Below are 26,835 nucleotides of genomic sequence, written 5' to 3'. Positions count from 1 at the left end.
GTCAGAAGCTTGGCCAGGCTCATTGCTGAGCTCTTTGTAAGGCACAATGATCTTCAGACTCCAACCTAAGTCATGCACACATCCTCCGAGAACATCGCCTTAGCTCCAGCAGAGAGGCCTGCTCTTTGCCTGTGACCCTGTGGCCCTTGGGCCTGACATGGTGGCTCCTGCTCTGAAATGCAATTTCACAACCGTTCAGCAAGCTGAGTGCTGTGACCCCAGGCCTCATGGGGCCGGACTCTGATATGACAGTAAGGTCCAAGCTCAGAAAGTATGGCCCTGGAACTATTACCCTGGGCCCCTTAGCGCCAGGCCTTAGCTATCTTTTCTTCAAGACCCTAGGGACTTTCTCCTGCTCTACACACACACACACACACACACACACACACACACACCCCTTCTAAATTGATGCTTCCCATTTTTCTCTCCTCCCTGACTCACTCTTCTTCCTTCTTTTTCTTCTTTCTTTCCTCCTCCTCCTCCTTTTTCTGCTCCTTCTCCTCCTCCCTCTCCTCTCATCTTTCTCCTCCCCCTCCTCTCCTTCTCCTCCTCCTCTTCTTTTTATAAAGAAAAAGGTTTAATTGACTCACAGTTCCAGTGTTGGGTATGATTCCCTCTTCTCTTATGATCCATTTCTTCTCCCTTCTGCTCCCTGGAACCTCCCTGCTTCCTGGACTGAGGCTGCTCTCCCTGGACCTCAGGGTTGGCGCTCACAGGCTGATTGCTGGGATGAGCAGCCTCCACGTGAAGGAGACACCCAGCCTCACTGGAACAGGAAAGATGACTGGGGAGAGAACACAGGTCAGCATGGGGACAGGGGTCACGGTGGACACGGGGTGGGTTGTCTTTCCACCTCCTCACTTTATGCTAACAGGGACGCAGACACATTCAGAGGCCTTTGCAGAAAGAGATACCAGAGGCTCCTGAAGTCACAAAGGGGAGGCATGAAGAAATTCTGCGTCTCAGTCCCACACAAGGCAACTGTCTCAGGCTACAGAAAACAAGTCATGAACAAATTCCGGTCAGTCATGGTAAGTGATGACACTCTGAACAGCCCACCAGACACTTGAAATGTCCCAATCAAAGAATCCACATTACCCAGTCCTTTCCCCTCTGCTTCAACCCCCACTCACTTCAGGCCCCCTAGGGTATCACCTTTACAAGCCCTGAGAGACACATCAGAGCCCTGGGCACTGTCGCTGCCTGGGGTAGAACAAAAACAGGACCTGGTCAGAGCCCGCGGGAGATGTGCAACAGGAGGAATTATGGGGTGGGTGAGCTCCCCACACTCCTGCCCCCACCACTTACACGCAGTCTGAGAATAGCTCCCTCGTTTTCCACCTGTGGGAAGAAAATGTCCTGTGAAGGGATGGGGAGGAGGCAGGGCCATGAGATTAGAGGAACCTCCTAGTCTTGGACCCAAGAGAAGTTTCCAGAACTATGACTACAGACCCAGGGCAGGATCAGGAAACATGAGGAAAGCAGATGTGGGTCCTGGACCAACCACCCTCCTAAGGTCTGTTCTTAGCAGGGACCTTCCCCTGACTCATCAATGCTGGAATCAGGACCACATCACCACAATCATCAAGGTGATACATCTGTCCTTCATTGTCACATACGCTTCACAAAAGAATAAGTGCTGGCACACAGGGCCCCAGGCTGGGTCGGCCCATGTGTGGATGGTGCTTCCCAGTAAGGAGGCAGGGATTACTTCTACCTTGGGCTTGAAACCAACTGGGGGATAAGAAAACCCACTCCTCACCCTTTCCCTACCTGAACTCTTTTTTCTACACATCACAGCAATGACCACAGCTCCAGTGACCACAGCTCCTAGGACACTCAGGCCAGCAACGATGCCCATGATGGGGATGGTGAGCTGGGAAGGTGGCTCTGGGAAAGGAGAGAAATGTGAAGGGCCCTGACCCCAGGTCTCAGCCCTGACCCTGCTGAAGGCTCCAGAAGGGCTCCTGCTTTTTCTGAGAAGCAATATGATCCCTCATCCCCCTCCTTACCCCATCTCAGGGTGAGGGGCTCCGGCAGCCCTTCATGCTGCACATGGCACGTGTATCTCTGCTCTTCTCCAGAAGGCACCACCACAGCCGCTCACTTCTGGAAGGTTCCATCCCCTGTGGGCCTGGTCTGGGCTGGGATGATGGGGTCTTCTAAATATACAATCCTGTGGTCTGCAAATAGAGACAATATGGCTTTCCACACTTTGGTTATGCTTAAAAAATACTCCAGAATTGTAAAAACTTCACACATACTTTCACCTAGAAAAGGACAGTGAGGCCGGGCATGGTGGCGCATGCCTGTAGTCCCAGCTACTTGGGAGGCTGGGTGGGAAGATCGCTTGAGCCCAGGAGTTCTGGGCTGTAGTGTGCTATGCCAATTCGGTGTCTGCACTAAGTTCCACATCAATATGGTGACCTCACAGGAGCCGGGACCACCATGTTACCATCATGCTCCAGTGAACACGAGCAGGCCAAAGCCTGAACCAACGCAATAAGGGGAGGTGTAGCGTGAGTGTTGTCCATTGGGGTCCTCATACTTGGCCAGAAGGACCAGACCCACATTTTTCCCCCTCACTGGGTTACAGGATGTGGAGTGCCTCAGGAAGAACATCTAGAACAAGGAGACTCTAACAAATGCAGACCCTGAAGGAGATGATGACCTGTAGATTTCAATCCCAGACTGGCCAGCAAGCAGAAGCACTGACTTTGGTTCTGGGTGTGACATGGCTGAGCAGAGGGGAGCTAAAGCTCCGGGAAGTGTGAGGGCACATAGACCATGGGCAGCAGCCTTGGTGACCTTGTTATACTTGCCCATGGCCCACCTTCCAGCTTGCTGTCCCATGGCCACCAAGATGATCCAGCTCCTACTATCCATTCTTCTACTTAGTTTTGATGTCTCCAAGCAGAGCTTGTCAGGGATTGTTCCCTGCCAAGGATGAGTTCAGTTACCCAGACCTGAAGGAAAAACAATGCTTGGTTTTTTCTCCAGGTTATCCCACTCTCAGAGAAACGATGATCTCCTATTGCTGTCTGATCACCTGGTAATGATGGTCCCATTCCTACCCAAGCATGGATTCAGTCCATGGTCCAGCATTATCAGAATCCTTGGGCATGATTATATGAAGCCATCCTGATCAAAGGGGATGGAAAGACTGAGAGGCGGCCAGGATGGCTTGATTAAACTGGGGAATGAATAACTTTGTTTTCCTTGATGACCTTCAGGTTGCTCCTTCCCCCAAAACAAGAAGCACAAGTAAAGAGGGGGCACCATCGTCACTAAAGTTGGTATCTGTCTCCATATGACAGGATAGATAAGAGGATGTTACAGAACTGGGGTCTTTGGTATCCATGGGAATGAGAGAATGCAGAAATATCAAAGGTCAGGCAATAGCACTCAACTGTCAGAGAACATGAACTTCATTACCATGAGTCACAAAACAAAGAACAGCAGAAGCCCTGATTCACAGGGCTGTGGATTACCACAGTGTATCTAGTGGAAAGAGATGGGTGAATGATGAAGGTATTTGCTTGACTTACATAACCAGAGGTGAAGAGTAGGTTAGTAGAAGACCGACGCCAACTGCCCCAAAGGAAAGTCACCATCCCTTGCTCAATACTCACTTCAATCAATACTGGCTAATTAAAGGATGCTACAATACTACCGCAAGCACATGTCGTACCCATGTATGTCCTTCCCTGAAGGAATCTGTGGTCAATTATAAGGAAGTAGACCATGAGGAAAGAAGAACAATAAGCTCTTTAAGGAGCTGGTGGATGCAGGGTTGGACTTACTGACATGAAAGGATTAAGACCTTCCTCATAGAGTAAGGGTGCATGGCTCAATTAAAGTCCTCACCCAAGCTAGTCTTACTCCAGTGAGTCTCTGTATCTACTCTGAACACTGCACTGGTCTCTGAATGCCTGAAATGGATGGACCTACTTAGCAAAGCCCTTTGGCTTCCTGTTCGAAACAGTATGGCAGGGAATTGCCTCCATGATCCAATTACCTCTGAGACCCGCAGTTCTAAATCTGGCCAAAGATGAGCATTGTCCGCCACTAAAATGCCTCTGCCACGTTGAATTCTGTGCTAATTTTGTGGCCAGAATGCGGTGATCAAAACGCTCCATTTTTTTACAGTGGCATAGGAAGATGGCAAAAATTTCCTAAAGTGCAATAGATTTTCAAGTGTATTGTGCCTTGTTCTAAAACTTTTATTAAGTAGGTGCACTTGACAGTATTGAGGTCATTTGTTATGGTGCTATTTCAGTTAGTCTAGGTTTAGGCCCTTGTACATTTTGCCCATAACTTTTTACAAAGTACTTCTTTTATTGCACATTCAGAGAATTTACATATATGTCTTCTGTGTGTGTCCTTAAACTTCCAATCTTATTTTGTCTCTTGGAGATTGTTGAATGCAGCTTGTCTGCGAAGGGGATGGGACTAGATTCTAAAATTTATTTGGGACCATGGGAATGATAGTTGGGAAGAAAACTATTTGCACACAGCAGATTTCTAGATACTTTTTGCTGCTAGTTTTATGTAATATTTATTGAACATTTTGACAAATATTTGTTTTTGTAAGCCTAAAAGTTTAAAGAAACTTGATCAAAAGACAGTACAAAAACACTGGCACTTGAATGTCACCATATGCGTGAAATTATATATTTCGGGGTACTGTGAGCTTTTAATGTTAAGTCATATTAAACTCTTAAGTCAAATTAAGCAGACCCGGCGTTGGCAGTGTAGCCATAACTTTCTGATGTTAGTAAAAACAAAATTGGCGACTTGAAATTAAATCATGCCAAGGTTTTGATACACTTGTCTTATGATATTAATGAAACACTTCAAAACACTGTTATGAAGTGTCCAGATTCTCAGATGTTTGTTGTGTGGATTTTGTTTAGTTGTGTGTGTGTGTTTTTTTCAGTGAATGTCTGGCACATTGCAATCCTCGAACGTGGTTATCTTTGCTGTATTCGTACATTCAGCAATAGTACTTGAGCAAGTTTTATCAGCAAGCAATATTGTCAGTTAATAAGGTTTCAAAACATGTAAGGATTTAAACTTGCTGGATGTGAAGATTGAAACTCAAGTCACTGTAGCTTTAGTAATTGCTTATTGTATTAGTTTAGATGCTAGCACTGCATGTGCTGTGCGCCTTCTGATTTTATTAAAATAAAAAGTTGAACCGCACAGTCTCCTTTGTTGTTGTTAATTGTGGTTTATTTTCAGAGGTGAAAATAAAGTTGTGCCCTTGCCTGAAAAATTAAAAAAAAAAAAGCTGTGTGTGGTGGCGCATGCCCATATTCCCAGCTACTCGGGAGGCTGAGGCAGGAGAATCACTGGAACCTGGAAGGCGGAGGTTGCAGTGAGCCAAGATCACATCACTGCACTCCAGCCTGGGCAACAGAGCAAGATTCCATCTCAAGATAATAATAATAATTACAAATTATTGCATCAGATCTAAATCTTAACCTCCAAACTCAAGTGTGCAAGAAATATTCATTTTTTATTTTCTCAAAAAGCAAATTCTATTTCTATCCTCTACCCACACCCTTCTGGGCTGCAGGGAAATTCAATCTCCATCCCTACTAAGGCCACTCCCTGATAAGAAACAAGGAGGGAAGACAGGGACTCTCCCTGGCACTGGACCACGTGAAGCCTCTGACTACGGTGCCCAAGCCCTCAATAGCCCTAAAGTTCTGCATCCCCTGCAAGCCAAGCCAAGTGAGGGCCTGGGAGTCCTGCTGGAGGCTGGAATCAGCAGGCCCGAATTCAGCGTCCCCAGGCACACCACCTGGCCATCCCCATGGTCTAGCCTCTTCTTGGGGTAGGAGAGCTCCCCAATCCTGGACTCCACCAACCTTCATGACCTTCATGTCCTCCTCTTCCTGTACTCAAAAGCAATGAGCACCAAGCATTTGCAAACTCCAAGTCTCCAAGGGCCAAGCAGTTATCTACAAAAACAAGAATGAGACTTGGTGACCTGGGAGCACAGGCTTTGCCTAAAAAGATCAGCATAGGCCAGGTGCAGTAGCTCACGTCTATAATCACAGGACTTTGGGGCAGAAAGATGGCTTGATGCCAGGAGTTCAAGACCAGCCTGGGCAACATAGTTAGATACCATCTCTACCCCCCAAAAAAGTTTTTGTCTTTTTTTTTAAATAAAAAAAGATCAGCACAACTTAGCTTACCAAATTTTTCAGGTAGTGTACCTAATGGTTAGGGAGCTGCATTCTAGAGCTATGCTGCCCAGGGTCAAATTCTGGTGACAGTCTTTGCTTTTGTGAGTCCTTAGGCAAGTCACTTAACCTCTCTGTACCTGTTTCCTAAACTATGAAAAAGAATAATACTTGTGGTCGGACACAAGTAACAAATGAAATTCTAAGGTTTAAATTCCTTGTTTCATAATTTTGGAAATGTGTCTATGGGGTCTGTAGGGCACTTGATATATGTGGCATTCGATAAATACTTTCTCTTGGGATGAGTGAAGGCTTATTTGCCTCCTTATGTTCACCAAGTTAAAGAAAACATGCCAGATATCCAAGGAAGTACAGACATGGATTAGCAACAGGGATGTACATTTATAAAGACTTGAGACTTTTTTTTTTTTTTTTTGAGACGGAGTTTCGCTCTTGTTACCCAGGCTGGAGTGCAATGGCGCGATCTCGGCTCACGGCAACCTCCGCCTCCTGGATTCAGGCAATTCTCCTGCCTCAGCCTCCCGAGTAGCTGTGATTACAGGCGCGCACCACCATGCCCAGGTAATTTTTTGCATTTTTAGTAGAGACGGGGTTTCACTACGTTGACCAAGATGGTCTCGATCTGTTGACCTCGTGATCCACCCGCCTCGGCCTCCCAAAGTGCTGGGATTACAGGCTTGAGCCACAGCGCCCGGCCGACTTGACACTTTTAAGTGATGTCATGTTTTGGTTAATATCCGTACACTATGGTTGTTAAAATACACATTAGGCTGGGCACAGTGGCTCATGCCTGTAATCACAGCACTTTGGGAGGCCTTAGGTGGGTGGATCACTTGAGTCCATGGGTTTGAGACCAGCCTGGGGAACATGGGAAAACCCCATCTCTACAAAAAAAATGCAAAAAATAAAATTATCCAGGCATGGTGGTTCGTGCCTGTACTCCCAGCTACTCAGGAGGTAGAGATAGGAGGATTGCCTGAGCCCAGGAATTCAAGGCCCCAGTGAGCTCTAATCACACCACCGCATTCCAGCCTAGGTGACAAAGTGAGATTCTGTCTGAAAAACAAAATAAAATATATTTATTAAGCTTTCTTGAGCATACTGTATTTTAATGTTATATCTAAGACCCACAGGCAAATCCATGGCTTCCTTATAAAGGTAACTTTGATAGATACCAATCTGTATGTCACACAGTATATCTTTGGGGAGATTAAAAAGTAAGAACACTCTAGCACGCACTGTCAGATATGATAGTTACTAGTCACAAGTGGCTGTTGAAATTAATTAAAGAAAATTTAAAATTCAACTGCACAGTCACACTAGCCACAGAGACAGGAGCAGTGATTCATAAGCCATGTGCAGCACAAGGGGCTGCCGGGCCCCTCACCCTGAGATGGGGTAAGCAGGTGATGAGGGGTGGAGTCTCTTCTCAGGAAAAACAGGAGCAGTTCTGGAGACATTTAGGAGGGCCACGGCTGAGGCCCTGGGGTTAGAGCTCCTCACCCTTTCTTTTCACAGAGCAGTCTTCCCAGCCTACCATTTCCATTGTGGGCACCACTGCTGGCCTGGTTCGAGCTGTGGGCACTGGAGCTGTGGTGGCTACCCTTGTGATGTAGAGGAAGAAGAGCTCTGGTATGTAAGGGATGGGGTCTGCATTTTCTTGTTCCTTTGGGCCTCCTTAAAAAAAGTACCACACATGCACAAAGCATACACACACACACGCACATGTACACACACACAGAGCACAAACACTCATGCTCACAGTCCCTGTATGCTAAATTTTCTGTAATGTGAAGCACTTGTGAATATAAAGCTTGATGATTTCTAGAGATGGAACCTGATTCCCAGCAGTCATAGGTCAGAGGAAAAGGACTCTGATGAGGAGAGACCTCCAGCCACCCGAGAGGGCAGGTGGTCCAGCCCCTGCACATCTCCTGTTCTTGATTTTCTGATCATGCTCTGGGTCTGATTACAGATCCAAAGACAACAAACTGAATTTCAGCCCATTAAAAACTTGTGTGCAACAAAAGACACTATCAATACAGTGAAAAGACACTTCATAAAATGGCAGAAGATATTTGCCAATTACATATCAGGGGTCTAGTATTCAGATACATAAAGATATCTTTACACTTCAATAACAAGAGACAAATAACCCAATCACAAAATGGGCAAAAGACTTGTACAGACATTTCCTCAAAGAAGAGACATAAACAGTCAAGAAACACAGGAAAATATGACCAGCAACATTAGCCATTTCAGAAATGCAAAGTAAACCACAATGATATGGCTGTGGTAATAACTTTTTTAAAAAGGCAAACAGCAAATGTTAGCAAGAATGTGGAGAAATTAGAAGTGTCATCCCACTATGTTTATAGAAATATAAAATGGCCAGCTGAGGTTCTTATTTGGTGGAAGCATTCCTCTCTTGGGAAATCCACTAAGCCCAAGATGGCAGGGATGGGAAACAGAAAAATTTTAAGTAATTAATAGGTGCAATTGTACAAGATCATTTATTACAATAATAAATTATCTCAGCTTTTTTTTTAGTGAAAATGAATTCTTTAACTTTGTTCATCTTTTTATATATTCCATGAGTTGCACATCATATTATGACACACCGGTAGTCTCATCTACTTCAGAGGCTGAGGCAGGAAGAGTTGGAGGCCAGTCTGGGGCAATATAGCAAGGACGCTTATCTAAAAAGAAAAGGTGTTTAAATAAATTGCACAAGTTATTCTAGATCTTTCGTGTTTTCATATAAATTTGTACATCAGTTCATTAATTTCTGCCAAAAAGCCTCCTAGAATTTTGTTTGGTATTTTTTTTGAATCTCTGGATTAATTTGGAGAGTATCACATTTTAACTATGTGCAATCTTGCTTTCCATGAACAGGGGATATATTTATGTAGGTCCTCTATACACTCTTTCCACAGTCTGTCTTTGTTTCCAGTGTCTTGTATTTCAGAGACCTTAAATATTTTTAAGATTTATTCCTCCATATATTATGTTTCTGATACTATGTACTTGGGGAAAAATTTAAATTCAAATGTTATCTTTGTTTATTGCTTATATATGTTATTTGGGATGTGATATTGGGTTTGCTTTTTCTTTTATTTGTTTGGTTTTGGTTTTGATTTTCAAGTATCCTTGTAGCCTAAGATTGATTTGGTGATTTTTCATTAAAGATCTTTGTACTGTTAGCCTTGAATAAAAACAACCTGTAATTATTTTTGGTGCTTCTCTCCTTTTCTCAATTTGGTTATTTTAATTTCCAGTATATTTTTCCACTTCATAGAAGTTGGTAAAAAATGTGCACAGTATTCTCTTATTATTCTTTTCATGGAAGTAGGATCTTTGGTAATAATCCTTTTTACGTTCCAAATACTGGTGATTTCTGTCCTCTGCTTTTTTCTTCATCAGTCTAACTAGAGATTTGTCAGTTTAATGAAGAATCCAATTTGCCCTTTTTTTTCTCTATTGATGTCCACTTTATTTATTTGATTTCTTCTCTTTAGGATTTTCTTCTTTAACTTACTTTGGGATTATTTTGCTCTTCTTTTTCTAGTTTCCAGGGTGGAACTGATTTTAGGTCTTTTCTCCTTTCTAATTTAAGCTCTTAAGCTTCATGTTTCCCTCAGAGCACTGCTTCAGCTGCATCTCACAGATTTGGGTATCTTGTTTCGTGATTATTCAATTCAAAATATTTTCCTACTTCCCTGGTGATTTTGTCTTTGGCCCTTAATTTACGTAGCAACATGTTGTTTCATTCCACATAATTGGGTTTCCAAAATGTCTTCTGTGTATTGATTTCTAATTTAATATTATTGCAGTCAGAGAATACACTATGATGATTTTTTTGCTGTTAAGTTAATTGAATCCTGTCTTCCAGCTCAGCACATTGCCCTGGAATTGCACGGTGCATCTACCTCATGCACCAGGGGAAGAAAAGAGTTCCTACTTCTATTCCTGGAAGTAATGGTGCGTAAATGAAAATTAGATAAGGGTGGCTGAGATTCTGTCTCTCCCAACACTTTCTTTACTTCTATCGATTGCAGAGAGGGGTAACAAAATTTCTACTGATGATGGGTAAAATCAGTCCTTTTTAATCCATATCTGGCCGCAAACTGTCTGCAACCCTCTGTGGGGTTGGTACAGGCTGCTTCCTGGGAGGACAGAGCCTAAGAGACTTTTTGATTTCCCCAGATGGACTCCATGCCAGGGAGGTCATCTCTGAGCCTGGGAAACCTAGGGGGTAAGAATGTCTCAAGAGAATTGTAGAAAGAAAATGACTTGTTCCTTTTGCTGCTTCTACTAAAGAGGAGGTGTCCATAAACCAGACCCAGGGAAGGAGTCTCCAGGCCAGAGCGGGCCCAGGGCTCTTGTGCAGCTCCTCCCCGGTGATCTGAGGTTCCCTCTGCTCTGCAGAGTCCCCAGCAAATCATCCATGTCACCAAGCATATGGGGGCAGATGACTCCTTTTGCACCTCGAGGCCCCTGCACTTTCCTGCAAGTCTCCAGGGTGTCTGGAAACAGAAAAAAAAATGCCTTCTGGTGGAGCAATGCAGTTTTTGGGAGCTCATTGAGTCCAGGGCATCTGCTGCTGAATCTTCTGGCAAGGAAGGAGGTGCCCAGTGAGATTCTCAGCGCAGAGTGAGAAATCTCCTAAGGGTAGGAAGAAATGACCAGAACTGGGAAGCTATTCCTTATTTCACAGTGAGTGCAAACATGATGGGAAAGCATAGAGAAAAAGGAAGAAATTATACGGAAAGGTGCTGGGGCAGGGCAGAGGAGATAACATGGGAGGGGTAGACCAGACCCAGCACTGGTAGGGGGGGTAGAAGAGAGATGTATATTCCTTGACTAGAGAATGGACACTTAAGGGTCAGTATAGAAAATGCTACTGAATGACCAGTAAGTGAAGGAAGAAATTAAGAAAAATTATAAAAATGAAAATGGAGGAAATACAATATCAACTCTACAGGATACAGCAAGGGCAGAACTGAGAGGGAAGTTTATAGAAACAAACACCTACATCAAAAAAGCAGAACTACTTCAAATAAGCAATTTGACAATGCACGACAAGAATTATAAAAATAAGAACAAATCCAACCCAAATTTAGTGGAAGGGAAGAAATAATAACTATCAGAACAGAAGCAAATAAGAGTGAGACTAGAAATGCAGAAGATGAAGGAAAGAGAAAGTTGGTTTTTCTGAAAAGATGACCCAAATGGACAAACCTTTAGTTGTACTAAGAAGAAAGAGAGAAAACCTAAATCAATAAAATCAGAAATGAAACAGAAGATATTACAACTGAAACCACAAAAATACAAAATTTCATTAGCGCAGGGGTGTCCAATCTTTTGGCTTCCCCAGGCCACTTTGGAAGAAGAATTGTCTTGAGTCATTGGTAAAATACACTAACACTAAGGATAGGTGATGAGCTAAAAAGTAAGGAAATCACAAACTCATCTTGTTTGAAGAAAGTTTACAGATTTGTGTCGGACCACATGCAAAGCTGTCCTGGAGGCTTCGTCCTGTGGGTTGGGCAGGCTTGCATTGACCCTATCATGACAACAAATTGAAAAAGCTGGAAGAAATGGATACATTCCTGATACACACCACCTACAAGACTGAACCATGAAGAAAGAGAAAACATCAACAAACCAGTAATGAGTAATGAGATCAAAGCCATAATTAATCTCTCTCACTAAAGAAAAGCCCCGAGTCTGATAGCTTCACTGCTGAATTCTACCAAACATTTAAAGAACGAATACTAATTCTACTCAAACTATTCAGAAAAAATTGAAGAGGAGGGAATATTTCGAACTCATTTTATGAGGGCAGGATTACCCTGATACCCAAAGCATACAAGGACACAATGAAAGACAACTACAGGCCAACATCCTAGATCAACATAAATTCAAAAAATTTGCAACAAAATACTAGCAAACCAAATTCAACTACACATTAAAAAGATCATTCACCATAATCAAGTGGGATTCATCCCAGGGATGCAAGGATGCTTCAATATTTGCACGTCAGTAAACACGATTCATCACATTAACAAAACCAGAAATAAAAACCACACAATCATTTCAATAGGTGCTGAAAAGGCATTTGGTGAAATTCAACATCTCTATGATAAAAACCCTCTACAAACCGGGCACATAACTCAAATGATAAAGGCTACATATGACAAAGCCACAGCTGACATCATACTGAACAGAGAATATTCAAAAGTCTTTCCTCTAACAACTGGAACAAGATAAGATATCAAATTTGATCACTTTTATTCAACATAATGCTGGCTGGAACCCAACTCAGTGTGTGTGACTCCCAGATGGGCTTGGTGCCCATAAACCCAGCTCCATTGTGGGCTGCTGACCTACCAGTGCATAGTGCACACCAGATGAGCCAGCTGTCCTTGGTCCGCCAGGTTTCAGACCAGGCCCAGCCCAGCTTTCTGGGGCTCAGGAACACTGGAAGAGTATTTTAAGAATTAATTTACTAAATTTAAGAATGAATTTACTAAATTTATTAAAATTCAAGAAATTCACTAAATTTCTTGAATTGGTTCTCTAATCTATTTAGATTTAAAGGCACAAATGCCTCTACTTCCAGTAGTGCAGAGAGTGCCAGTACTCAGAATATCATCATTGGACAGACCTAATCAAATACTTATAAGATCTGGCTGACCATGTATTTGAGACCTTGTTAAACTAGCAAGTATAAGATTATTGGCTGATTGCTACCAACTGTGCTGGACAAAATGGGGAAAGAAAAAGATGAACTCAGAGCTGCAAACCTCCAGCTCATGAGCCACATAAATCACCTAAAAGTTTTTGTCTCCTTTGAATGAAATCCTAATCTCCTATAGCTGCAGGGCTGACATTTCTGAAAAATAAACCCGGTGTCTCAACCTATGTGTGGCTAAATCACAACACAAAACAAATCCCAAACTCAAATAATATCTGTCATTGAAGTGAAGGTATTGATTGGGAATAAATGGGATCCTGATCATCTGAATGGGGACATCTAGGCAGATCCTGATGAAGCTAAAGACACTGAACTCCTGTATGCTGCTGAGAATTATTTGCCAATTACATTCAACCACATTTGGTGAAGTTAACCCAGCTTTTCCTGATGAAAAGGTAATGGTCTTCTCTAAGGTAGTTGCCTTCGAGACCCTGTGAATTAACTCAACATTTATCTCCAACACCCCTCTGTAATTCCAGATCTGAAAATAGCCTCAAGTCCTAGCACGTCCTGAAAGGTGAGGTGGAATATATCAGTACAATTTAGAGAAGCAATGTGACAATGTGTACGAAAAAATTTAGAAATGTTTAAAAGTCTGTGACCTAATATTTATCATTTGAATAGTCTATGAATCTTAAAAAATTCCAAACATAGAAGAATCTCTCTATATAAAGATGTTTGTCAAAACATTATTTACAACAAGACAAAATGAAAGCAGATGGATCCAAAAGAAGCTGGGTTACATCTTCTTATCTGACATGGGATGTGGCTTGTAAAAGTGTATAAACTTTTTGTAGAGTTTATAACATGGAAAACTATTTGTATAATACATTCAAAAAGCAACATCCAAGATAACTCCTAACATATGAATGCAACTTTGTAAATTGACAGCGTATATAAAAATATATATATAGAAAATAGCAAAATGAAAATCAGCACCACTGCACAAGACAGCTCCAGGGACCACCATTTCCACTGCAGTCTACAAAGTTTCAACATAATAGCAGTGAGTTTTTAAAGAAAGGCCTAGGTGGTGTTTCTATCTGTCTGTGCATTTTACAGTCTTCTGTGATCAAATAAAGTTTCACTTTTCTAATGAAAAAAAACACACATATATTTTGACATTTAAAATAAAACATTTGAAGTAAAATAACAATGAAATGAGGCCAGACATGGTGGCATGCACATGCTGCTCAGGAGGCTGAGGCAGGAACATCGCTGGAGCCCAGAAGTTCAAGGATGCAGTGCACTATGATCACAGCTGTGAATAGTCACTGCACTCCAGCCTGGGCAACACAGCAAGACCTTATCTCTGTAATAATAATAACAATAGTAACAGTAGTAGTCCAGATCTTCTTCCTGCATCAGCCTAAAGCTACTTTCTCATTTGAACCCAAAGGGCAGAAATGCCTACTGAGGGCTCCACCAGAGAAAAGAAATGAGTTCTTCCTTCACAATCCATGATCCAATTTTTGGTTATAGAGTTCAGCTGAGCAATAAAGATAAAGCTAAAAACACCATCAATATATAGATTACTGATTGTCGTATATGTGTGTTTGTATACACATATATACATATAGATATATATCACTACACCTGAAAGAGGGAAATGATTCTCCCATTTCATAGATGAAAATCTGAGTCCCTGAGAACTTTGATGTTGGTCTGGGTTCACTGAATGTCAGCCTTGAGAATTAGGAGACACCCAGCCTCCTACAAAGCCTATCTAGGCATGAGCCACACCAGTGGAGACTCCTCGACAGCTTGAAGAGCAACTGAGACCCAGGAATGTCCACATTTGTAGAGGGTCCATATCCTGTGGAATACAATTGAAGGATGGGCAAAGGATAGAGTCTACCTACTTCCTTCAGCTGGGGGTGGCAGAAGGGTGGGTCAGTCAGCTACCCATGACGTATATCATGTTCCTAGGACTGTCTTTCATTCCTCTGCTGAGAACTCCATACTGCACAGACAAAAACTATATATTCACTGGTAAGCAGGATCCTTTTTAGAAATGCAAAGATAACTTCCCTAACATTAAAGCCAAACATTGTCCCTCCCAGTGAATCATCTTATTTGGATAATCTCCTAACTTCCCCTGAAGTTAGCCCAGAGTTGCATCTGAGCATCTGGATCCAAGACAGAAAGTCATTTTGGGGTTTGGACCTGGCAGACCTTGGACTGTGTTCTGAAAGGAGGCTTTCTACTTGCAGAAGAGCAAGGGTGAGTTCTGAATATGAAATCCTGAGGGAAAAAGACAGACAGGCAGATCCCCAAGTAAATTTGGAATATATTTGCCAGCCTCCTTTTTATTGTGATAAAATACACATAAACACAAAATTTACCATTGTAACCATTTAAGTGTACAATGCAGTAACATTTAGTAGATTCACAATATTATGTAACCACCATCACTATCAAGTTCCAGAGCATTTTTATCACCCTGGACGGAAACTCCATACCTGTTAAGCAGTCACCTTCCACTCTCTCCTGCCACCAGCCCCTGGCACCATTTACCCAGTTTCTGTCTCTGTAGATTTGCTTCTTCTGAATATTTTATGCAAATGGAATCATACAATATATGGTCTTTTGTGACTGGCTTCTTTCATTTGACATGTTTTTAAGGTTCTTCCAAGTTGTAGCATGTATCAGTACATCATTCCTTTTATGGTCAAATAATATTCCATTGCAGAATAGATTACATGTTGTTTATCCATTCATCAGTTGATGGGCATTTTCTTTTACATTAAACAGAGAAAATAAAAGAGGAGTTCTAAACCACCCCCTGCCTAAATACTTGCTTTTCTGTTTACCTATGAATTTACATTTAGCCGTGTACTTTTTTGCTTCATATGGCTTCAAGTAACGATCTACTGTTCTTCTATTTCAGCCTGAAATAAAAGGCTCCTTTTAGCATTAATTGTAGAATAGTTTATTAGAGACAAATGCTATCAGCTTTTATTTCCCTGTGAATGTCTGAAGTTCTCACCTATTTCTGAAGAGTTTTGGCAGATATACAACTGTGAGTTGACAGGGTTTTTTCTTTCGCTTTTTAAACTGTAAGTTTGTCCTGCCAATGTCTTCTGAACTCATGGTTTCTGCAGAACACTTGGCTGTCAATCTCATGGAGGATCCTTGTACTTGAGAAGTCCCTTCTTTTGTTTTCAAGATGCTCTGTTTGTCTTTGACTTTTCGCAGTTTGATTATAATGTCTCTCAGTGTGGACATCTTTGAATTTATGCTACTTTAAAAGTTTGCATGTGTTGGATACCCAGATTTCTGTTTGTAATAAAATTTTGGAAGTTTGGTGTCATTATTCCTTCAAATACTCTTTCTCCCTCCCTGCTTCTTTCCTCTCCTTTCTGGGGACTCCCAAATGCATATGTTTGATGTTGTCTCTCAGATCTCTTCTGTTGATTTTTCTTTATACTTTTTTCCTTCTGCTTCTCAAATGGGACAATTTCAATTGATCTATGTTTGCATTTACTGACTCTGCATTCTGCATACCAAAATCTGCTCTTGAAGCCCTCCAGTGAATTTTCTATTTTGCTTCCTGTACATTTCAGCTCCAGAATTTCCATTTGGTTCCTTTTCACAATTTTTACCTCTGTATTGATTTTCACCATTTAGTGAAATGTAGTTCTCCTGATTTTCTTTAGTTATTTGTCCATTGTTCCCTTCAGCCCTTTGACTGTGTTTAAGACAGTTGATTTAAAGTCTGTCTCGTAAGTCAGTCCAGTGCTTGGCCTTTTTCAGGAACAATTTCTGTCCATTGCTTTTCCTGTGAATGAGTCATACATTCATGCATGCATAACTCATGTGTTCTGAAGTTGAAAACTAGACATTTTCAATATTATAATGTGGTCACTGAAAATTACATTTTCTAAACTATTTTTGTATAGACTGTGTTTTTATTGGGTGTGGTCACCAAAGTCTCTGTTCAGGTAGCTCAGTGGTCTTCTAGTGTTTTGACAGAGATTTCCTTAAATATCTTGAGCCAAAAAGAGAAAAATTTCCAGTCTTTTCATCCAGTCTCTGGGTGTGTGGGGATCATGCCTTCAACGGTCAGTTAGGCAGTTTACAACTCTGCCTTTGCCTTTACTTCTTGCTTGTGTAATATTGAGAGTCAGCTAGAGGTGTGAACAAGGGACTTTCTCAGGTGCCTTGTGAGCATATGCCCCTCACTAGTCATGTACAAGACTATCTAGATTCCTAGGAATACCGACGCTTTCCCAATCCCTACTTCCCCAGAGCATCCCACTCCCAGCTTTCCTTTCCAGTCTTTTCTGCATGTCTATTACTGTCCACAATTGATATATTTTGCCCCAGAGGTAGCTGCTGACTCATTGGCTTTTAAAAGTGTTTGCTTGTTATCAAATGCTCTCTGCCTTAACTGACTCTCTGCCCTGAGACACATCGAAGTAGGGGGAAATGAAAACCATTTCTGTTCATCCTTCAGGGAGTTGCCCAACAGGACAAAAAAAAAAAAAAGGAAAGAAAGAATTATTTGAGTGCAAGATCTACTCAGCTCCATCTGGCACCAGGAACCCACAGTGGGAACGCAGGTTGCTATCTTCAAGACCACTGCTGACCTGGAGGGAGAAAAGGGCCAAGGGTAAGTTGTGACCCCACTGAGCTCTGCTGCTGAGTCCAGTTGTTTTTTCTGCCTTCACTTGGTTGCTATAAACTTTTGAGGATTTTTCAGAATTTCAATACACTTTATCATTTGTTAACCCAATCAGAATTGGTTGGTGCAGCCCAGGAATCTGTGTTTTAACAACTCTTCTCAAGATTTGTGAGTGTGTGTGTGTGTGTGTGAGTGTGTGTGTGTGTGTGTGAGTGTGCTGATGTTTCACAAGCACATTGTCTCGTGTCATCCCTCTTGTGGGGGGCTGGGCTCCTGGCGTTTCCTATGCCATCATGTTCCCTGATGTCACTCCCCTCAGCTGCTTTTGAACTGTGCTTGTGCATCACAATTCCTGGCCTGAAATTGTCTCCAGGAAATATTTCATAAACACTAATCAAACCCCTACCTTATCCTGGCTACTATACTCCATGGATTAGAGTCTCAGAAAAAAGAAATCAAACTTCCTCAGACCTCATGGATGGCACAGCCTAGGTAGGGATGGGAAGACGGATGAGGAAGTGATAACACAGCATAGTAAGTACTTTACATTATTTTTTCATTTTAACTCTACATGATTAATATTTTATAATGACAATATTGATTTACATGTACCTATGATTACCAATTACTTTTTTCTTTCTCTCTTTCTTCTTTTCTTTTTCTTTCTTCCTTTTCTTTTTCTTTATTTTCCTTCACTCACTCCCTTCCTCTTTCCCTCCCTCCCCCTCTCCTTCCTTCCTTCTTTCCTCCCTCCCACCCTCCCTCCCTCCTTTCTTCCCTCCCTCACTGCCTCCCTCCCCTCTTCCTATTCTTTCTTCCTTTCTTATATATTTTATGACCTAAATATTCTTAAAGTAGGAAACTTGCCAATATACCAACAGTCCTATTTATATTAAAATGTCCTTATTTTACCCTTATTCTTAAAAGATGGATTTGCCAGCCACAAATCTCTGCTTTGACATTGCTCTTCCCTGAGCTCTTCAGTGATGCTCTCTTCTGGTTGCTGTGGGTGATGAGGAGAAGTCAACTACATGCTAATGCAGTTGCTTTTCAGATGATCTGTGTTTCTTCTGTGGCTACCTTTAAGTTCACCATTTGTCTTTAGCATCTGACACTCCAGGGTGGTATGAGCAGATGTTGTTCTCTTTCATCCACAGGGTTATGCACACATTTGCTTAATCGTTGATTATACTCTCATTATGGAATGCCTCCTCTTATTTACTCTCTTTTCACCTTCTAAGAGTTTAACTAATGTTAAACCTTATTCAGCCACCATATTCACTGTGAAACCCAGATGAATAACCTCACAAATATATCCAAACCTTAAGCCTCGGAACTTTTAAATATATTACCTTCCAGAACAAAAGGGGCTTGCAGATATGATTAAGGGTTTGGATTTTATGATGGGGAGATTATTTTGGATTATCTGGGCAGGCACAATCTGATCACAACTTCTTTTCTTTTTTGATGGAGCTCTGATCACTATTTGAAAAACTTCTTTTTATATTTTAATTATAAGTTCTGGGGTACATGTGTAGGGGGTGCAGATCTGTTACATAGACAAATGTGTGCCATCATGGTTTGCTGCACCTACCAACCCATCACCTAGGTATTAAGGGCAGCATGCATAGCTGGTTTTCCTAACCCTCTCCCTCTCCCAACCCACTCCATGACAGGCCCCACTGTGTGTTGTTCCCTCCCTGTGCCCATGTGTTCTCATTATTCAGCTCACACTTATGAGTGAGAACATGCGGTGTTTGGTTTTTTGTATCTGAATTAGTTTACTGAGGATAATGGTTTTCAGCTCCATCCACGTCCCTGCAAGGGACAGGATCTCATTCCATTTTATGGTTGCACAGAATTCCATGGTGTTATGTACCACATTTTTCTTTATCCAGTCTATCATTGATGGGCATTTGGGTTGATTCCATGTCATTGTTATTGTAAATAGTGCTGCAATAAACATATGTGTGCGTGTATCTTTGTAATATAATAATTTCTATTCCTTTGGGTATATACCCAGTAATGGGATTGCTGGGTCAAATGGCATTTCTGGTTCTCGATCTCTGAGGAATGGCCACACCAGCCTCCACAATGGTTGAACTAGTTTACAAACCCACCAACAGTGTAAAAGCATTCCTATTTCTCTGCAAACTCACTTGTACCTGCTGTTTCTTGAATTTTTTTTTTTTAGATGGAGTCTCACTCTGTTACCCAGGCTGGAGTGCAGTGGCACCTTATCAGCTCACTGCAACCTCCATCTCCTGGGTTCAAGGAATTCTCCTGCCTCAGCCCCCTGAGTAGCTGGGATAACAGGCAGCCACCACTATGTCCAGATAATTTTTTTGTATTTTTAGTAGAGATGGGGTTTCACCATGTTGGCCAGGCTGGTCTCGAACTCTTGACCTCAGGTGATCCACTCACCTTGACCTCTCAAAGTGCTGGTATTACAGGTATGAGTCACTGTGCCCAGCCTGTTTCTTGACTTTTTAAAATCTCCATTATGGCTGGCATGAGATGGTATCTCATTGTGGTTTTGATTTGCATTTCTCTAATAATCAGTGATGCGGAGCTTTTTTTCAAATGTTTGTTTGCTATGTAAATGTCTTCTTTTGAGAATTGTCTGTTCATGTCCTTTGCCCACTTTTTAATGGGGTTGTTTGTTTGTTTTTTGTTAATTTATTTAAGCTCCTTGGAGATTCTGGATGTTAGACCATTGTCAGAGGGATAGATTGCACACATTTCTCTCACTTTGTAGGTTGTCTGTTTACTCTGATAATAGTTTCTTTTGCTGTGCAGAAGCTTTTTAGTTTAATCAGATCCCATTTGCCAATTTTGGCTTTTGTTGCAATTGCTTTTGACTTTTTTGTCATGACATTTTTGACTATTCCTGTGTCTTGAATGTTATTGCCTAGATTTTCTTCTAAGGTTTTTATAGTTTTGGGTTTTATTTGTGTCTTCAATCCATCTTAGTTAATTTTTGTATAAGGTGTAAGGAGGGGTACAGTTTTGATTTTTCTGCATATGGCTAGCCAGTTCTCCCAGCATCATTTATTAAATAAGGAATCTTTTCCCAGTTGCTTGTTTTGGTCAGGTTTGTTGAAGATCACATAGTTGTAGATGTGGAATCTTTCTGAGTTCACTATTTTGTTCCCTTGGACTGTGTGTCTGTTTTTGTACCAGTACCATGCTGTTTTGGTTACTGTAGCCTTGTAGTATAGCTTGAAGTAGAGTAGCATAATGCCTCCAGCTCTGTTCTTTTTGCTCAGGATTGTCTTGGATATACAAGCTTTTTTTGGTTCCATATGAATTTTAAAATAGTTTCTTCTAATTCTGTGAAAAATGTCAATGGTAGTTTAATGAGATTAGTATTGAATCTATAAATTACTTTAGGCAGTATGGCCATTTTTGTGATATTGATTCTTCCTATCCATGAGCATGGAGTGTTTTTTCATTTGTTTGTGTCCTCTCTGATTTCCTTGAGCTTCAATGACCTGCTCAAGAGGTCTTTCAATTCCCTTGTTAGCTGTATTCCTAGGCATCTTATCCTGTTTGTAGCAATTGTGAATAGAAGTTTTTCATGACTTGACTCTCTCCTTGTCTATTGTTGGTGTATAGGTGTGCTTGTGACTTTTGCACATTGATTTTGTATACGAAGACTTTACTGAAGTTTCTTATCGGCTTAAGAAGCATTTCGGCTGAGACAGTAGGGTTTTCCAGATATAGTATCATGTCATTTGCAAACAAGCATATTGATTTCCTCTCTTCCTATTTGAATATCATTTCTTTCTCTTATCTGATTGCCCCACCAGAACTTCCAACACTGTTGAATTGGAGTGGTGAGAGAGGGCATCCTTGTCTTGTGCTGGTGTTAAAGGGGAATGCTTTCAGCTTTTGCCCATTCAGTATGATATTGGTTGTGGGTTTGTCGTAGATGGTCTTTATTATTTTGAAATATGTTCCTTTAATACCTAGTTTATTGAGAGTTAAAATATGGCAGGCTTCATGAATTTGTGTGTCACCCTTGTGCAGGGAACATCCTGATCTTCTCCGTATTGTTCCAATTTTAATCTATGTGCTGCCAAAGCGAGCACTGATCACAAGTTATTAAAAGTGGAGATAACTGAAGAAATGTGGGTGAGAGGGAGTGTGGATTTCATCTGCAGTAGTTTCTGCATCTAGTGAAATGTGATCATCTCTGTCTTTTATTCTTTAATTAAGTGGTAAAATGCATTACAGAGTTAAAGTTTAAATATTTTTCTATTCTTGGGATACATAACCTGGGCAGGATATTTAATTTGCTTACAGCTCATTGGTGGACACAGTCTACTACCATTTATCTCAGTATTTTTGCATCTAGTTGCTTAGAAGTGATTATCCTATCATGGTTTTCTGTTACGTATTTGCTAGCTGGCTTTAGAATCTATGTGATTTATGCATAAACAATAATGAGTTCACTCACTTTCTCCATGTTTCCTCATTCTCTTGAATATTATGTACAAGTTCATAATATTATGTATAAGTTCGAAGTTTTGGCAGAACTTATCTGTAAAACATTCTGGATATGCCTGAGGGGAAATAAAGTTCTACAACCATTTTAACTTCTTTACTTGTAGTAAGTTCTTCCCATTGACGTAATCTTGTTCATAGTTTCACAATTATTTAAACCTCTATTGTATCTTTAGTGGCATATTTATCTGTCATAATCCTATTTTATTCTTAATTACCACTGCCTGTTTAATTTTTCTGTCCAAAGAAACAGCTGGGCAGCTTTTGGCAGATTGGGCCCTCAACAGTGGCAGCTGGCCAGGTCAGCCTTGGTCAGTGGCAAGTTCACTGCTGTGCCCATGCAATGTCTGTCCCAGTCACCACAGCCACTCTGTGTAGGGACTCCATGAGCAAGCCTGTGTGGCTGAGTTCTGTTATCCATCAAGCCATCTCACCCACCTGATTACAGGGAGTCCCAGCCCCTTAAAGACACTTTGGAAGGCATCCACACACAACCACTATCTTCACACACTCTGACTATATCAAGAAGACTATGCGTACCTCTCATCTCCACCTCCCAATTTTGCAACTCTATTTTTCCCAAGTTCGTGACTAGCCAGCCAAGCCATGAGCCACTGTCCATGAGTCATTCATTCATGCATTACTGGGGCATCATTTCACATCCTCCACCCACCATGGGCTTGTTTGGGTTTTGATTCCTAGTTCCTGGCTTGACAGCCATTACAAAAGCTGTACTGTGTCAGCTGCCAAGCCTACAGCTTTTGTTGTAGATTCTCCTCTTTATGTGCATTTATTTCCTGGAATTTAAAAAATTGCACTAATTTTTTCAATGCAGCATTTCCAAGGATGTGCAGTAGGAGCAATTCTTCTTATTATAGACAGAATTGTTTCAAAACTTGAGAAATGTCTATCTGAGTGAAGGATGGCATGCATGGAGAAAGGAGTACAATCCACAAGTGAGCAGTGGATTTTCACAAAGTGAACACTCAGGCAAACAACACCCACCTCCAAGCACAGCAATCACAGCCTCCCGGAAACACCTTTGGGTCCTACTCAGTCATAAAACACCCTCCCCAACCCTAGAGTAGCCAGTCTTGATTTCTAACACAAACTAGTTCTGCCAGTTCTAGTTGAATGGCATCATACAGTTGCCACCATGCCCCTGGGTCTCATCTCACTGTGTGGTCATAGTCTACTCACTCCCATGGCTGTCCAAGGCTCTGCTTTATAAATAGCTCGCACCACTTTTCCTTTTACTGCTGTATCTAGATTTTACAAATCATGATGGTATGAATAATGTTTTCATATATTTTGGCACACACACAAATTTCAATTGTTTGATAACTAACAGTGCAATTGTTGGGTCATAGATGAGTAGATGCTTGGCTTAATTTCTCAAACAATGAAGGGGAGAAGAAAAGCAAAGCACACTGCCATGTGTGTACCTACGCAACTGTCTTGCATGCTCTGCTCATGTACCCCAAAACCTATAATCCAATAAAAAATTAAAAAAAAAATTTCTCAAACAAGTTTCTAGTAGTAAACAGTAGAGGAGGGTAAATATCTTAGTTTAGAAATTAGATAATAAATGAGGAAGGAATGAGAGACTGAGACTATAATAACTCTTTTGCAACCTATAGGAATTAACAGATTTAACTATTGAACAGCAATGGCAATTAATGACACAATAAAAGAAAAAAAAAAAAAAAAACTAATGTGAGGTTCTTCCTCTTGATGGAAGAACAAATCCAGTACCATCAAACAAGTCCAAGTGAAAAAGAAATCAAGCCTGAAGCTAAGCGAACCTCCACAGCCAATTGCCAGTTTAGAGGCAATACAGGTAATAGAAATACACATTCAACTATGCCTTGGGAGCAATCAGCAAAATGCACACTATGGGAAGCTCTACCACACAATATACATTTCAAGGAGAATCTATAGAATAAAAGAGAACAAAAGCGTATTTCTAAAGGTAAAACTTCTAGGTGTGCGTGCAGCTCACATCACCAGAGGCAATATGCAGGTCTACTCCTTGAATCCCGGAAGAACCTGATAGGACACAGCTGAGGGGAAGCCTTCCACGCGTTCTGCAGGCTCTTGGCCATCAGTGTAGCGGGAGCCTCACCTCTCCACAGGCGCCTTCACGGCGACTCTCCTCTCTACATAAGGAGTAAGGCTTGGCCTTTCCCCTGAACACAGTGACATGGATTTCATCAAAGGTGGAGATGACACCACTAATCATCCAGCAACCTCACGCTTCTTTTGCTTTACAAGAAAGTTGACTCAGCCTGGTGACTAGTGAAGAAATCCCAGGTGCACAGGAAGGAGAGGTGGATCTCAAGGCTGTGCGTGATCTGCAAAAGGAAGCGCAAGGACCACCAGGTGGCGCTGCTTTGCTGCTCCTGCTCCCAGGAGGTGGCTGCCCAGGATGAGTTTTAAGGTAGAGAGGGATGTCATTGCTCATCCTCCAGGTTCCAAGTAAAAACCTTCCAGCCCAGCCCTTCTCATTTTCCCTGAATCCTCAATGCTAATGAGGATTCTCTTCTCACCTTCCTGGACTTGACTTTTTAAACACTGAAAAATGGATGTGATTTCCAGTTTCAGCATGTCCTGGTTTATTGTGCTGCCAGTAAAATAAAATCAAAATACACATTGAATAAATAAGAAATAAAATAACCCATAGTGAGCAAAGGTTTACAGTGTATATTTCCGAGTCAATATCTCACCCTGTGGCCTGGGCTGGAGTACAGTGGGTGATCATAGCTCACTGCAGCCTTGAATTCATGAGCTCAAGAGATCTTCCCACCTCAGCCTCCCTAATACGTGAGAATACAAGTGCCCACTACCACTCCCAGCTAAATTTACTTATTCTTAATTTTTTTTAGAGACGAGGGACTCACTATGTTGTCCAAGCTGGTCTTCAACTTCTGATGTCAAGCAATTGTCTTGCCTTAGCATCCTGAATTGCTGGGATTACAGGTGTGAGCTGTTATGCCCGGCTTGTAATGTACTGACACTATCATGGTTTCCTTCTCCACATGTGGACACAGCAGCAGACACCCCTTGTCTCTTGGGTCAGGACACTGGGTAGAGTGGAATAGCAAGGCAACAGAGTCACTGCAGAAAGCGCCCATGTGGAAGAGGTCCAGCAGGGAGGGCCAGCTGTCCCAGGGCCACCATATTTAGGGATAACTCCTCTTTCTGGCCAGGACTATTCCTTGATTACTTTTGTAATCACTATAGTTCTGAAATCGTAGGATGATGAGACTCAAGACTGGCTAGGTGTTTTTTTTTTTCTTTTTTTTAAAACCATCTCAGATTTGTTGATATTTTGAATGATTTTTTTTTGTGTCTCAATTTCCTTCAGAACTTAACTCATTCTTAACATTTCACAGTCCACTTTCAGTTAATAATGTACTAGTACTCATAAATATAGAAATCTTGCAACCATCTATCCTCTATAAAATGCCCATCTTTTATGCTATAGACATTATATGTAATATACTCTATGTAGGTTATAAGTCTCACAAGAAAAATTTTTTCTTATCTTTAAACAATTCTGTGTATATACAGGAAGTGTAAATGAGGGGAGCAAGATAGCCTTTTGTACTTAGCTCAATATTTACCATGTTTGATCATCTTCATCTTTTCTGATAATCTCATTTTCCACCTGGTATCATTTGTCTTCCTCCTGAAGAATTTTCCTTACTAATTGATACTGTGCAGATCTGCTGGTGACAAAATCTCTTAATTTTCTTTACTGAAATATCTCCTTATTTTGCCTGTCTTTGAAGGACATCTGGGCTGGATATAGAATTCTTGGTTGACCGTTTTTTCTTCCAGCACTTTAAAGATGTTATTCTACTTTCTTTTGTTTCTGTGGTTTCTAATAAGAAGTCATTGCTCAGGACAGGAGGAACAGAGAAACAAAAACTGGGAAAATAACATGGTAGACCTAAAACCTATCATATCAATGACAAAAACCTACATGAATCAACCTTCCAGTAAAGGGCAGAGATTGTGTGACTCAGTTTAAAAAAAATGCAGAACTCAACCATATGCCCTTTCCAGACGTGCATTTTCTTTCTTTTTAATTTAACTTTTATTTTTAGTTAAAGGGTTCCTATGCGGATTTGTTATATAGGTGAACTTGTGTCATGGGGTTTTGTTGTACAGATTATATCTGTATCCATTATTACCCATCCAAGTATTAAGCCTTAGTACCCATTATCTCTTTTTCCTGATCCTCTCCTTCATCCCACCCTTCACCGTCAAGTAGATCCCAGTGTGTGTTGTTCCCCTCTACGTGTCCATGTTTTCTCATTTAGCTCCCACTAATAAGTGAGAACATGTGGTATTTGGTTTTCTGTTCATGTGTTAGTTTGGTAAGGATAATGGCCTCCAACTCCATGTTCCTGCAGAGGACATGATCTCATTCATTTTTATGGCTGCATAGTATTCTATGGTGTATATGTGCCACATTTTTAAAAAAAATCCAGTGTGCCAGGCGGCTGAGGCAGGAGAATTGCCTGAACTCAGGAGGCGGAGGTTGTGGTGAGCCGAGATCAAGCCATTGCACTCCAGCCTGGGTAACAAGAGCGAAACTCTGTCTCAAAAAAAAAAAAAATCCAGTGTGCCTTGATGAACATTCAGTTTGATTCCTAGTCTTTGCTATTGTGAATAGTGCTGCAATGAACATATGCGTACATGTAAGACATGCAGTT

General features: G+C 41.4%; 1 long non-coding RNA gene and 1 other non-coding gene across 3 annotated transcripts in view; both read right to left on the bottom strand.

The window, feature by feature from the left end:
- Positions 1–795: 795 nt before the first annotated feature.
- The window catches only part of LOC103792351 (uncharacterized), a 29,159-nt gene continuing 3,119 nt past the window's right edge, over positions 796–26,835 (bottom strand). Inside the window, exons 1-3 of one of the 2 annotated variants that reach the window (XR_013534014.1) lie at positions 2,013–2,183; positions 1,774–1,890; positions 796–1,341 (exon numbers count right to left, since the gene is read on the bottom strand). This is a non-coding gene — a long non-coding RNA (uncharacterized LOC103792351). Of the gene's footprint in view, positions 1,342–1,731; positions 1,891–2,012; positions 2,184–26,835 lie in introns of those variants that run through there. The other variant, XR_013534015.1, reaches the window with a different exon arrangement.
- On the bottom strand, positions 21,590–21,696 carry LOC118153289 (U6 spliceosomal RNA). The gene has a single exon (XR_004742545.2). It is a non-coding gene; the product is annotated as a U6 spliceosomal RNA (small nuclear RNA).

This window comes from Callithrix jacchus, chromosome 4 (assembly GCF_049354715.1).
Source record: "Callithrix jacchus isolate 240 chromosome 4, calJac240_pri, whole genome shotgun sequence".
NCBI lineage: Eukaryota > Metazoa > Chordata > Mammalia > Primates > Cebidae > Callithrix > Callithrix jacchus.
This window is presented reverse-complemented; position numbering and strand designations above follow the sequence as displayed.